Raw genomic sequence first — 14,851 nt, 5'->3', positions numbered from 1 at the left:
TATAAAATTGATCACACTGGCTAAGCGCCACCAGTATTTATATGTTGTAAGACTGGAGATTATTTGTGAATCGACGAACTAACATTTCGAGAAAATAAGATGATCTACGAGCATTTCTTACTTGGTTGGAAGTTCCAACTTATCCATATGAGCCATGAAGCAAAACTGACTTATTTGGAACACTTCAACGCGTTGTTTTTGTAACTTTGTCAAGTGGTCGCCGTAAGGAATATGGAACATTCAGCACCAGTGGTCTAGTGGTAGAATAGTACCCTGCCACGGTACAGACCCGGGTTCGATTCCCGGCTGGTGCATTTTTATTTTTTTTTATCATTTTGATTATATGAGGTTCAAATTTTATTCCTCTGGACGGTGTCAAATGGTCAATTGATAACACGTACATCAAGGGAAGCTCCTGTATTGCAGTTGCTCCTGAAGGTTGAAAACAGATAACTTGGAAGGTAAGCCCAGTAGAAGCCATCACAGTAGTTTGCTTTTTCAGGTAAAGTGACTCGCTTAATGACCCAAAAGTTGAAGGGTGGATATTCCACTGGTAGCTTCTGGTCTGTTTCTTACCAAGAATTGGTATACTGCTTACAAATAGAGAAATTGGATCAATTGTCAAAATATTTTTAAAACATGGTTCCAATGGACGAGTAAAAATTAGTATGGATGAAATGAACACCAAAAAAATAGCAAGAATGAATCTGGATTCATCCTGGCTTAAACTTAAAAAATAGCGAGGGTGACACTGGATGCATCCTGATGTAAAATAAAAATAAGAAAAAGTATTTGAAAATCGGTAGGATGAAACTGTTTACATCCTGACTATTTTTACATTCTCGTCCATTTAAACAGTATCAAATTTTACATGTCTTTTTCACCCAGGAATTATCGTTATTGGGTTAATTGACCAATTTTGTGTTACAAATAAGAATGCATCTTTAAAATATTGTATCCTCTCACAGCTTCATTAGAACATACATATGTGAACGAGTTTATCCAAAATCTACCTTGACTACTCAAGTTGTCTCAAGTTTTACGATCGAGCATGCTACACAGAAGTTCAAAGTTGGCATTTTCCTTTAAGTTTTAGGGTCAAGTTCAACAGAGAACAAGTTGGAGACGCGCCAAAACCAAACAATTCAAGTTACACCGAGCCAATTTATAATGACAACGATTCATTGATTGTAATCCAAAATCATTTGGGGTTAAACATTGGAATCCAATTCCTGGTAGTGATACTAAATTGAGAAATCTAGAATATTTTTTTTGATCGTTCAAAAGAATAGATTAAAAAGCACACAAGCTGCGTGCGGGAAGATACACAGACAAAGAGCGAAAAACCCACAAACAAAAAGCAAAGCTAAACAAAAGGAAATTCTAAGAATTCAAAGAGTGTTAACAAAAGAAGACACATCTTGCAAAACCTAAAAAAACAAAGAGCAACTTGCAAACTACAATGTGGATCACTGCCTAAAAACAGTTATCCCTTGCCAACATCTTCTATTATTAAATCATCGTGGTTTTTTGCGAGATCGCTGAACATTTCTTCACGGTTGGCCTTCACAGGTGGAAACTCTAAGCCCCATAAAGATCCATAATCCACGAGCTTATCTGCCGAGACGTTAGGAGCTTTAGATTTAGGAAGCTTTTTCTTTTTTGAACTTGTACCTTTGGATATCATACTCAATTTCATACCAACTCCAATAACTGGCTTGGACAATAACTGCTTTGCAGAGCTTATCTTTGAATCTTTCAAAACTAACATAGAATTATATGTTATAGCAATTGGATCTTTCATTGGTGCATTCTTGTTATCATTATGATTTATCTGCAATGCGGTCAGTCTATTATTCAATTTGCAGGAAGGAGATAAGACCAGCTCTTAGCGTGTGAAATGTTACTTAATTAAGTAATATTTGATAGGGTCATGAGATCAATATTTGATAGGGTCATGAAGATTTGAGGCCGAATCTTGTGGTAGAGCATGGGCGCCCGACAAGAGAATGTAGACTTGCCACTGACATACTCCACAATCGGGAAATCTATGCACAACTAAGACGATTGAACAAAGTACCTTTGGGATTTAAAAGGAACAAGAGACGATGCGCGGGGGCGAGGCAGAAAGAGAGGGAGACGCAGATATATGTTATTTTCAATTTAGTGTTGTTGTTTATTTCAATTAATATGTTTTTTAATTTAAAGTTGTTTGTTTAAACGACGACACTAAAAATTAAAATTGAGGCAATTATATTAAAAGTAATTTTAGATAAACGATTACAATTAAATTAAACTAAACTAAACTGAATAAAATTAAAAGACTACACTGAATTAAATTAAACTTAACTAAACAAGAATTAAAATCAGTTAGCAAGATTGTATTCATCTTCGTTTTCTTCTGAGGCATCATCTTCGTCTTCTTCCACATTCATATACAAGCCAGTTTGTTGAGGGGGGGACTTGTTCATGACTTGTTGTTGTTCGGCCTGGCCTTGTTGTTGTTCGACCGCATCCATTTGCTTAGTCTATCCAGCATACTGTCGTTCATTCATTAGTCCACTGTTCAAGGAGAGTAACTTGGAAATCTTACTATTCTTGTAGTATTATTCTCGCGAAAGACGACATTTTTGTTGATTATTTAAAGCAATGCCACGGTCTCTGACTCTATCTTCTTTTATCTACATCTCGAATTCCTTGTGATCAACATAGTTGAACTCGCTTGAACCTCCTTCTACTGCTCGTTGGGGTGCGTCTCTCACTGCTTTAGCAGCTTTCCGACCAGCTCCTCTTCTTCTCTTGACGTTGGTGTTAACGTCTAGATTAGTGTTGTGTTGTTTTGACTAATTGGAGTTCCATCAGGTGAGGAAGAAGGTCCTCCATTATGAAAATCCTATGTGATTGGACTATGTGGTGATCTTGCAGGCACCTGATGACCTTCCAGCAAGTATGGATTAAACTTGTTAAGCACCCTCAAAATGGTGAAAAAAGTTTCATGTTGGAAGTTCGTTTTGTGGGGTCTTTGCCATTATTCCCGACATCTTCGTTCCACATCCGGTACGCCTTCACCACTTCTTATGTGGTGCCACATTTGAGTGATCAAAGCTACATATTCACTAACGGCTGCTGAAATTGCGATAAAACGATGAGACAACCCATCGCCATCATGTCTATTGGGCTTACCTGTTTCTTCACTAAATTTTTGTAATATTTTATCATAAAAAGTTCTTTTTTCTTGATAAATACCATTGATTTCATCCTGTGTATATAAAACATAACTTCTGCAGAGTGACTTATCTTCATCCATCGTATACTTGACACCACAAATTCTTGGGTTCTTTGTTGTATTTCTTCTTGTGATTGTTGTTGTGTTCGTTGTGGTGTTTGTTTTGGTATTTGTTGTGGTGTTTGTTGTGGTGTTTGTTGTTGTGATTTCTGTTGTGAACGCTGTTGTGAGGATGCCATATTTGTTAAAAATGAATTTTCTAGAGATGATATTTTTTCTGGTACATCGAGTTAATATGAATACTTTTGTTTGGAGATGAACAAAGAAAAATTGAGATGGTATGAAATTGTGTAATTTTGAGGTGGTGATGAAGAAGGTGTGAGTTTTAAATATGGAGATGAATTGAATTTACAGGGAAACAAAAATGAGTAACATCCGTTGGATAGAAGGAGTCGTTGGCGCTTTTAATAAAAACTCGGCGTGTTAACAAAAAACGCTGGAGTGTGAACTACAAGGCGGTGGAAAGACAAGCGCCAGCATTTTTTGATGAAGCGCCGGCGTTTGAGCGAATTCATCCCGGCCTTCCATCAAGCGCGTGTTACATCTTCCAACTCAATGAACAAATGCACAAATTTGTTGATTTGAGCATCCATTTTTCATGTTTGTTGAGTCCATAGTGGGAGCAAAATTAACAAAGTTTGTTAATATAATGGAATGAGTTTGTTCATTCCATAGGAACTGCTCTAGCCTTCGCGTATAACCACAGAGTACATTCGATTTGTTAATATAATGGAATGAGTTTAGTAGACTCACGTTTTCCCACCCTCAAATTACAGCTGGTCGTGTAATGCACCGGACGACGACACCATGGTGGCTTGGTCCTTGTGGTGATGCAGCGTTTGAAAATTCTTGTTTAAGCTAAAGGAACAATTACCTATGCTATTCTACTCACAAGTTGGGGATGTAGTTCAGATGGTAGAGCGCTCGCTTAGCATGCGAGAGGTATCGGGATCGATGCCCCACTTCTCCATCCTTTATTTTCTATTTTTTTCTATGTCCAGCTAATAATCTAATGCACCAGATGACACTGAATTTTGTCAGAGCATCACCATGGTATTCTTCAGCTCAACAAGATTAGCTTCTGATGAACTTTCAATAATTTTAGTTTTAAAGATTTGGCAAGGGGCAGCGTGGACGCTTTCCCCCGCCAGGAACAAGTTATGACGTAGACTCTCCCTCTTGGGGAGATCTTAGGCGAGCACCCCTCCTTAGTGTGCAATGGAGGTCGCTAACTTAGGCCATGGACCTTCATGATCATCCATAGACCCCGTCCAGGTAATTACGTTTTTCTATTCTCCCTATCTTCTTTGAAGATGAGAGATAATTGGGTCATGGGGGAAGCTGAAGTAGATTCATCAAGGAATGGTGGCTCATTTCCCTGAGAGCAAGGAACTAAAGGACTAGGAGACGAGCTAGTAGAGGTAATATTCCTCTTCTTCTTGGGATTATCTTTCTTGTTGGCATTCTTCGAAGAAGACTTGGAAGCAACGACCTTGCCCTTAGACTTCGCACATCTAGTAGGTTTTGCACGAGTAGAAGCCTCCTCCTCGCTCTCAGAAGAGTTTTCATCATTAGAGCCGTCATTATCAAGCCCGTCCACCTTCGCACACAGATAAAGATAATAAATAGAGCAAACAATATTGTTAAAGAAAAATTAAAAATATTTCTTACTTCATTAGTGATTGAATATAGAGCTTCCAGTGTGCTTTGTTTCTTCTTAGAATTATAGTCCTTTTTCAGCTTGACAATCTGAAAATGAAGAAATTAGTGAAACACAAATAAGGAAAGTAAAATGAAGAAAGATTGATAAAGGAGCAAAGGATGGAAAGACATACCACTTTCACCTCCTCACTCCAACTAAACTCCCAAGGATAGCATAGCCAAAAACCTTCGGGAAGGGGATTTATCGACCTGTTTTCACCATAGCCGGTAATATATGGACCTTCAAGAATAACAGGATAAACATCCCAGCGATTGTCGTTAGAGTTCCGTGCAGTGCGATTAGTCTTATCGTTGAAATCAACGTCTCGCATGATTCTTTAATTCTCTAAGAGGCCATCTTTCCTTTTCAGTCGAACAACCCAGCGAGACGACTCAGCCTTCATAATCACCACTTCATAGTTAGCAAAGAAGCTCTCAACAGTATAATCAGGAGGAATTATTTCTTAGTCAGCATATGCCTCATTCATGTATTCCTTAGGATAAAGGGATCCTAATCCAGCCGCACGGTGAGAGAACTCCACCATAATCCTTATAGCATCCCCACTCTACTGATAAATCATACGCCTAAATTTATTATGGGATATGATTTTGTAAAAAATAGGAATTCGCGGATCCAAGAGAGGGATAGGGAGACCAACAATAAGCTGCCCTACGGAGATAATAATTTTTTTGATCATTCCATTGATCAATCTTGAACCATTTAGGGTTAAGCGTCAAAGCAGGCCCTGATGAAGAAGGAGCAGATAATATGAAACCTCTATCTCTGAGTTCGACCTGTAACCTATCAAACTGTTCTACCATTCTCCAACCTACCTTGTGCCCCATTGTTGATTCTTCTAGGATGGGATTATAAATATCAAGATAGACGACATGATCAAAGGGGCGAAATAATACAATAGATGGGAAACAGAAGCAACATTTGGAACGAAGAAAGATCAAGAATCAAGATCGAATAAAAAGCAGTAGCGGTAAGAAGGGAAAAGCCGCAGAGATTGAAGAGGAAAGAGAAGAGTAAAAAGAAAGGGATGAAAACGAAAGAAGGGTATATAAAGGATTCTCTTTCCCTCTTTTCGAAATCCTACGCATTAATGGGAAAGAAGATATGAAGAGACATTTGAAAGGATTAACTGCGACGTGTCAAGAGATAAACCGACGAAAGCGGAACGTGGAACAATCCAGTCCGAAGTCCCGGATTATTGTGAGTTAAGAAATATGAAAAGTTGATAAGGTGCGGCAAATCGCATTAAAGGTGCGAAGAGAGTTATTGCAGAGGTTTCTCTCATCGCTCTCTCCATAGTAAAGATCGCTAAGAAAAGAGGCAAAATGTAGGGGTTAAATATCGCACTCATAGGTATCATGCAAAGGGATACTATTGTAAGGGGACGAACGTACTCGCACGTAACATATCCCAGATGACGGAGTCAATGACGTCACAAAGTCACGAGTAAAGTGTGGAAGCTGTGCGAGGTTGAAGAGTTCGTAGGAGAAGACCCAATGTAAACGTGCGAGAATATCGCACGTCAGATCCGAAATAGAGGCTTTATTAGCTGTCCTCCATTATGTAAATTCCTATATATATGACCAACCAACCCTGTGTTGGGAGAGAGATCTTTTTGAGAGTCAAGATAGAACTTTAGGAGAGAGAAAGTTGTTTGCTCCCCAAGTTAAGGGTTTTTATTTACTTCTTTGTATTGATTTCTAAACTTAATAAGATTTCTTCTAAGTGTTCTCCACGATGATTTCCTAGTTTATTGGATAAGTTATCTAAGGGTGTAGTAGTGAGATTTTCGACTACTACAGAAACTCTCCGAAAAATTAGCAGACGCCGATTTTAACTGCAAGCACACTATATTCTTTCGCTAAAGGCGAAAGCATAGTTCAGACAGCTAATTTGCTAGGTTGAAGTGCTTGTATAAAACCATTTTGTTCAGAAACTTTATGCGGGACTAGTCCAAGTTTCTTCCTGGACATCCAACCGAAGGAGGAATAATGTGCTTTAAAGCTTCTAAAATGTAGTCATTTTGCTTCTGAGGTGATAGATGAATGAAATGTTACCTTCTTAATGATTCAACACTTGAATTATAAAGCCTAAAGAAAGACTTGAGATAAATATCACATGATCAAATTGAATTTGATCCTTTGTCTCTCCCTCCAAGTAAGCAAATTGAGTTTGATGCCATCACTGATTCCTCCTTGTTTGTCTCCGTAACAGCAGAAACCAACGGTAAAAAGGGGAACTGCATTTTGATCTTACATTGCAGCTACTGGACCATAAACCCCGCAGCAGCTGAATTGCTGAAACCGATGGAAAAATTTAGTTTTAAAGATTTAGCAGGGGGCAGCGCGGACGCTTTCCCCCCTCAGGAACAAATTATGACGTAGACTCTACCTCTTGGGGAGATCTTAGACGATCACCCCTCCTTAGTGTGCAATGGAGGTCGCTAACCTAGGCCATGGACCTTCATGATCATCCATAGACCCCGTCCAGGTAAGTACGTTTTTCCATTCTCCTTCTCTTCTCTTTATAGTCCATCGTTTCCTGTCTCTGTTATGACATTGATCCGGAGCTTCAGGTAAACTAATTTAATTTATTGCAGGGCATGGGATGACAGTTTACACAGAAGAAGAATTGGCTTCGTATCGTAAGTGGTGACATTTAGCTATCCTTAAGTGCCGACGTTTTAGTATTTTATTGGCTTGATGGTAGGATCAACCACTTTTCTATTGACTTCTTAATTCGATGAGTTTTAATGTCTGTTGTCAAAATTGAGTCTGTAATGCTTACATTTTAGGCTTAGCTAAGTTGGCCGTGTCAAAGTTAGTAGTCATTAACTGGTTAGATGACATTCTCCTATGCTTTACACTTCTGATTCTTGTGCTCTCTACCAACACCTCTATCAAATACTAGTTTCCATCCTTGAGTGTCTTCCCATCGTGGGTGTACACCACTGACAACGGCATGGTTCCATATTTCCGGTTTCTGCATTTTGCTTTGGTTTGGATATACATAATTCACAAAAACAATAACAAATCATTAATTGGTGAACAACCAATGATGGGATTTAGCTGTTATTAGACCAATCCATCACACGAAGCATTCTAAAATTTTGTATCCTCTCCTATGTCATCGAGTTTATCTAGAATGTATTTCGACTACTCAAGCCGTCTCAAATTATATGAGCTTACTACATAAAAGTTCAAAACCTGGCTTTTTTTTTGAGTTAAGTGTCAAAGTTCAACAGAGAATGAGTTGGAGACGCACCAAAACCAAACAATTCAAGTTACACCGAGCCAATTTAGATTCATTTATTGTAAATACCGTAACATCCTAAAGACGAAAAAGTTACAAACCATATGATGATACGTGTCCAATGAAACTGCAAGTATATTACAGTTGTCAGTTCAGGTTTCTTTCCTCTAGGTTTGCCAACTGAAGGAGGAATAATGGGATTCAAAACTTCCGGATTACAGTCATTCTCTTTCTAAGGAGAATGCAAAGGAAAGGTTACCTTCCTCATTTTGTTAGGAGGCTCTAGAGATAACAAATATTACGCCCAACACCTAACGCATATGGAAGCTGGTGAGCTTTCTGTCGATGATTATGCAGTATCACCTTAAGAAAATGATGTTTTTGTGCAACTACCACCTTCCTGACTCGATTCCCATATCCAGAAAGAAAAATTTACCTGAAACATTTGGTGAAGATAAAGCAAAGACGCAAGATTCACTGCAGTGGCCTGTGGGTTCAATATAAATCTGTCAGTGAAACTGCACATGAAGTTCCAGATGGAGCAGTTGGATCTTATATCGCAGCCGCTGTACCACCAGCTCAACCATAGCTAACTGATGCATTCCATCGACAAGGGACAAGTTTAGTTGAAAGAATCGGGCAGGGGCTGCGAGAATGTGTACCCCCCTTGGGAACAAATAATGATGTAGAGTCTTCCCCACTGGGTAGATCTAAGACGGGCACCCTCAGTGAGCAACGAAGATCACTAACCTAGGAACTTTTATGGCTTTTGTTTGTCCAGCCAGCACCAGTCATCTAGTGGTAGAAAGTACCCTGACGGGTTCTGGTGGATTCTTTTTATCATTTTGCAATGTGGTCCAACTCTGGTAAATTTCGTGAGAAGGAGAAGAGGGGACCAACTGTTACTGCATGAAGTAATTCCATTTTGAATATTTTGATGGATATGGTTCCTTACTTTATTTTTTGTTTTATAAAGAAGCAGGATTATAATTGATGTTGTGGTTTAAAGGATCAAAAGAAGCAATCATCTGCAGTCTACTGAAGCTCCTTAAAAGCTGTATTTCAGCAGCTCCAGGACCAATAGGGTAAAGCTAAAAATCCAATCACGTCTTCAGCTTTCAGGGTTGGTTTAAGCATACGTAAAAGATTAGCTTTGAGATGTGGTAGCCGCACGCCAGGCCTTTGCAGTAGTCCAATGCAAAGGCGTCGCGCATGAGAACCCCAGCAGCAAGCTACTGTGATGGGAACCCCCCATCGATTGTACAACGTTGATTGTACAGTTACAGTTGGAGGTGATAAAGTGTCACTGACAAGCATAGAATGATGCAGGATACCAAAAGAGTTCAAATTTTTAGTTACCATCTATTTCCAGGTTGGTTTATTAGCTTTGGTTTTGGTTTAGCATATGCAAAGCTTTGGTTTTGGTTTAGCATATGCAAAAGATTAGCTTTGATATTTGGTGGGGGTGCGCCAGGCCTTTGCAGTAGTGCAAAGCAAAGGCAGTATCAGATATTAAACTGATAAGAACAGATACTACACTTGATCTTAGCCAAAAGGCCGAGAAAGGTATGCTTGATCTCAGCTTATGCTTCTGATTTTATATTGTCGTGTTTCAATTCCTCTGCAGTACACTAGTCTATGTGGGACTAAAACATTTGATTCATAAATTTCGATGCGACCGATAAGTCCAGTTTAGAGTAGAATTGTTGAATTGGCTTAATATCATTAAGTGCAGGTTATGAGACCAGCTAGGAGATTATATTACCACATATTGTAGCAGAACTTTCTTTAGTTTATTCTTCCAAAATGAGTTCTACATCCATCCACCGAGAGAATCAGGGGTTTGTCCCATGAAACCATGAAGGAAAACATTAAAGATAAATTGGGATGTTCAATGGGATAAAGCATTCACCAATTTCTCCGTGAAAGTAGATGTTGAGGTTGCATAAGATTATGAACCTTATTGTTACATTCCATTCCTTTTTTTATTATATGAAGACGATATACAACATGGATAAGAAAACGTTTTGCTGGTCGGGGAAAGCAAGGGATTGTTTCTTGTAATTCGATAGCAACGAGGATAGAAAACTAGCCAATTTGAGCAGAAATGATGCTTTCTTTTGCTGATTTTTAAGACTTCATTAACATAAGGTTTTGATATGGAGTCATAGACTAAAGATAGATGCTAAAATCTTTGGAGAATCTGATTGGAATCTGTTTGAAATCTTCATAGACTAACGCAAAACTGGGATGTTTATGTCTTTTGAGAGACTGAATCACAAACATAACCAGTCAGGAATCGGAAAGGAATAGTTGTTAACTTCGTAAGAAAATCCATTCTACAAGAGAATTTTTTATATTCAACACGACTACTTAGATGTAGATAATGAGTTTTTTCGAGTCTGTTATGTATTTGTTTGTATCCAGTTATTAGTAGGAGGACATGATGCCCTCGCAGTCTTAAATGTATTTGCTTATGTTCTGTTATTAGTAGGACGTGACTTGCAGTTTTTCTTAGACTTTTTTTTTCTAGTTTATCCTTCTCAAATCAAAATTTTTAGTTTTAAGTATTGTAGGGCTTTACCCTTGGTTAGAGGGAGCCCTTCCAGAAATTCTTGACGGCCCTGAGAGACCCAAGGCCGAGGAGGGGGTTTGGAAATAGTTTTCAACCAGCAATTGACGCACCTCGGTTATTACCTCATTAGCTGCGTCATTGCCCCAAGCGCAAAGATGAGTTTTGAAGTCATGCATCAACTGCATTTTAAAATTTCGTTTCCACATCTCTAACTCTGGCTTGAATAACGTGGGACTAAGATTGTCACTTTTTACACTTTCGATTCTAATGGTCGTGTAGTATCGAAGTATTTGTCTTTACAATATTATGTTGAGGAACATACTGCTTTGGTTGAGAGTTTCTTTTACTGTTGGCAACAAACAGAAATTTTTTTTTTTGAAGAACAAAAGGTTAAATTAAGAAGAAAAGGCCTAAGCCAAAAGAACAAAATGTACAGACTCCAAATTCAGAGCCCCAGTCTGATGCTACAGTCAAGTACCAGACTGTCCCAAATACAACCTACAGCAAAAAGCTGAAAACTGCACCAAAATTACAGCATTTTACAAATCGAGACAGAGACTGCCAACCCATTTCAAAAGACTGCCACAACTGCAAAGACAAATAAAGTATCTAGTCCTAAGAAAACTGAAAATTACACGTGTAAAATCATCTCCCAGTTGTGTATAATTTGGATGCAGTCAATAAACCTGAAAGTTTCTTTATCGATCACAGCTCCATAAGACCATCTTCTGCTTAGCTTGAAAAATTAGTTCATGCACTGATTTGGACCTTCCCCCAAAAACTCTACTATTCCTCTCCTTCCATACTATCCATATTAGAACATAAGGAAAAATTCATCAAAGTTCCCCCTGCATCTTCCAGTTAATACGTTCCTGTTCCATGCTTCAAAAAAAATCCAGGATCGTAGATGGTAATGGCCATGAGAGATGAAACGCTTTAAGAAAATAATCCCATAACCGAAAAGTATAGCTACAATGTAGGAGAAGATGATCCGCAGTCTCAGTTTCCTCATTGCACAAAAAGCATCTACCACTTTCTAAGTTAACCCCTCGATGAGATAACATTTCTCTAGTAGGTAGGGAATTGTGGAAGACAGCCCATAGGATAAAACTAACCTTGTTAGGAATGTGTTTTCTCCATAAATATTTTTCAAACATACAGTCTGGCAAAGCACAAACCAATGCCTTTGTGCTGAAATTTTCTAACATCTCCACTTCATCTTCGCCCTCCATCAAAACTGGTAGACCTCCAAACCAATCCCACTCCATTTGCTCGTTAATATTAAGTTGTTTCTTAAAATCCCAAACCAACATCCCTGTCTAATCATATCTGCAATTGAAACATATTTATCTCTACTAGCTTTATAAACAAACAGAATTTTAACACTTTTCAGAGTTTCCTCTTTCTCACTAAGTTTGCTGAAATTGGTACTAGTTTGTGTTAATACTTGAGCTGATTCGATTGTTATGTATTGAAAATGTGGGTTTTCCTTAACCTGTAAAAGGATTCAATTTTAGTTTATTGGTTCTTCAAAACATGCGCAAAGCTGCAAATAGTTGGTCCCAAATAGTTCATGGCGTAGCTAGAAAAATACCCTTTTTACTAGAAACGGATGGTTTATGAGGAAGTCGAATTTAAATTAGTGAATTACTTACTGTATAAATTTCAGTGTTTTGAATTTGTGGGGAAGGTTTTTCAATAGAATCTCAGCTGAAAATGAGTTTGTTCTAAATATACTTGGTGTATCTAAGTTGCCATCGGTGTTGTTGGGTATAGTCGTAGTTTCCGTAAGTTATAGCTAGTTGAATTCACTGGAAATTGCATGGTTGGAGGAGGTAGAGCTAATCTGGAGTAGTATACATATTCTCACCATAAAATGGCTCGAAGCCTCGATGTAAGTTTGTAAGTTGTGTTAGTACGTATGAATAACGAAATATTGGAAATAGGGAACGTTAAGCACCAGTGGTCTAGTGGTGCACTTATTTCTTTTCTTTTTTTTTACTGTTTTGCATTGTGGTCTCTCTAGTCGACAGGAAGGAGATAAGACCAACTCTTTGTGTGTGACTGGTCAAACAAGCACATGATGATATTCAAATTTTGTTCCTCCACTTTGATGGACGGTTTGTTGTTTTTTTCAATATTCTACATGTTTTCTTTTAGAAGGATCAACGGAAGCAATTATCTGCAGTCTAGTTCTTCAAAAGGCTGAGCACAAAGTTATATTGCAGCAGCTTTGGGGGACCTCTAGATGAATTTGAAGAGAACCCCATGGAAGCTACTTCAATGATAAGTATCTTGCTGTGAGCTAATCCGTCACCAGGCCTACTGAGACGATGAAATAAATTCAGGCCTTTGCAGTGCACGCCCACCCATGATTTTTTTTTTTTTTTGCTTATTCTTGGACAAGTTGAGTTTTCTTCGGACAGTCGTTGGTGATAGGAGTTCAATTTACATAGAGCAGAATAATTGATTTCATCCTTTATGTGCGGATGGTAGGATTGTGCAACATTGAAGCATTCAACATATCCAATACGCAAAAGATTGGGTTTGACATTTGGTGGGGGTGCGCCAGACCCTTGCAGTAGTGCAACGCAAGGGCGACGCGTGAGAACCCCAGCAGCAAGCTGCTGTGATGGGTACTCCCCCATGAAAAAAATTAATTTAATATCGTGTGAGCCGATGGCTCACATATCAGATATTAAACTGATAAGAACAGATACTACACTTGATCTTAGCCAAAAGGCCGAGAAAGGTATGCTTGTTCTCGGTTTATGCTCCTGCTTTTATATTCTCTTGTTTCCATACCTCTGCTCTAGATTTGGCTATGTGGGACTAATCTTAAGCTCACTGCCTATCGATATTAGAGCTCCTTGCACAAAATTACTCTGGGTTTTCCTAGCTGGTGAGACCAGCAATAATGTATTTATTTGCTTTTGATTTGCTAATTGTGTTTTCAAATCCTAAGAAAGTGTGAAATAATCTCTGGCTCCAATTCTTATCTGCCATCTTGTCTCACTCTTATCAATTCGCAGGAGGGAGAGTTCAAATTTTGTTCCTTCTCTTTAATGGATGGTTTGGTTGGTTCTTTATCATTGAGAAGGATTAAAGTTGATGCGGATCATCGCTGCACATGTGTTTTAACTTTTGAAGGATCAACGGAAGAAGCATTTTCTGCAGTCTACTTGAAGCTCCTTAAAAGCTGAGAACAAAGCAGTATTGCAGCAGCTTTTGGGCCACTATATGAAAGGTTAAAAGAGATGACTTCGAGGATAATCCTGTATTGTATAATAGGAATCCAACTTGTTCAAGTTGGTTTAGTGGACACAAAAGTTCAGTTCTAAGATTTGGTTGGGGTGTGCCAGGCCTTTGCAGTAGTGCAACGCAAAGTCTTATATTCACTGCCTTAGCCCTTAAACAAGTTGAGTTTACTTGGGATATATATGTATGGACTGATGAGAGGATATGGTACAATGGTGGCCTCGCTTGGCGGCTGTGTGCAAATTGCAGAATGTCCAGAGAATATGAAATTGACGGGATCAAGGAGGGTTTTGCATTACTGGACTAAAACTGATACCGCACATGCTTTAGTTAACCAAGGTAAGTTTCCCGATTTCTGAGAGATCTTAATTTAAAGAATACAATCCAAAATGTTACAATCTATAACCCATACTCAACATCCCAAACTGCTTATGGATTCCCTCACCAACTCGATGTACCATGTTTATACAATGTACATTAATTAACGAGGATCCAGTTCAGAAACGGATGCCTCATTGTCTTTCCATGTCTCCTTTTCCACTGCTTGGCCGGGCACGAAATTTGCAGGTTGTGTAGGTAATGGGAAAATCCTACGTGATTGGACTATGTGGTGATCTTGCAGGCACCTGATGACCTTCCAGCAAGTATGGATTAAACTTGTTAAGCACCCTCAAAATGGTGAAAAAAGTTTCATGTTGGAAGCTCGTTTTGTGGGGTCTTTGCCACTCTTCCCGACATCTTCGTTCCACATCCGGTTCGC

The 14,851-nt window shown here is 38.7% G+C and overlaps 5 non-coding genes and 1 pseudogene across 5 annotated transcripts; 1 reads left to right on the top strand and 5 right to left on the bottom strand.

Annotated features, from left to right (window-relative positions):
- Positions 1–243: 243 nt before the first annotated feature.
- Positions 244–314, top strand: TRNAG-GCC. The gene has a single exon. It is a non-coding gene; the product is annotated as a tRNA-Gly (tRNA).
- A 4,091-nt stretch (positions 315–4,405) lies between these two features.
- Positions 4,406–4,569, bottom strand: LOC113332194. The gene has a single exon (XR_003351383.1). It is a non-coding gene; the product is annotated as a U1 spliceosomal RNA (small nuclear RNA).
- A 2,771-nt stretch (positions 4,570–7,340) lies between these two features.
- Positions 7,341–7,504, bottom strand: LOC113332178. The gene has a single exon (XR_003351368.1). It is a non-coding gene; the product is annotated as a U1 spliceosomal RNA (small nuclear RNA).
- Positions 7,505–9,718: 2,214 nt separating this feature from the next.
- Positions 9,719–9,828, bottom strand: LOC113332211 (annotated as a pseudogene).
- Positions 9,829–10,834: 1,006 nt separating this feature from the next.
- LOC113332223 lies at positions 10,835–10,990 on the bottom strand. The gene has a single exon (XR_003351399.1). It is a non-coding gene; the product is annotated as a U4 spliceosomal RNA (small nuclear RNA).
- A 2,401-nt stretch (positions 10,991–13,391) lies between these two features.
- Positions 13,392–13,589, bottom strand: LOC113332201. Its single transcript, XR_003351390.1, has one exon. It is a non-coding gene; the product is annotated as a U2 spliceosomal RNA (small nuclear RNA).
- Between the last annotated feature and the right edge of the window lie 1,262 nt (positions 13,590–14,851).

Source organism: Papaver somniferum, unplaced genomic scaffold (genome assembly GCF_003573695.1).
Source record: "Papaver somniferum cultivar HN1 unplaced genomic scaffold, ASM357369v1 unplaced-scaffold_130, whole genome shotgun sequence".
Lineage (NCBI taxonomy): Eukaryota > Viridiplantae > Streptophyta > Magnoliopsida > Ranunculales > Papaveraceae > Papaver > Papaver somniferum.
This window is presented reverse-complemented; position numbering and strand designations above follow the sequence as displayed.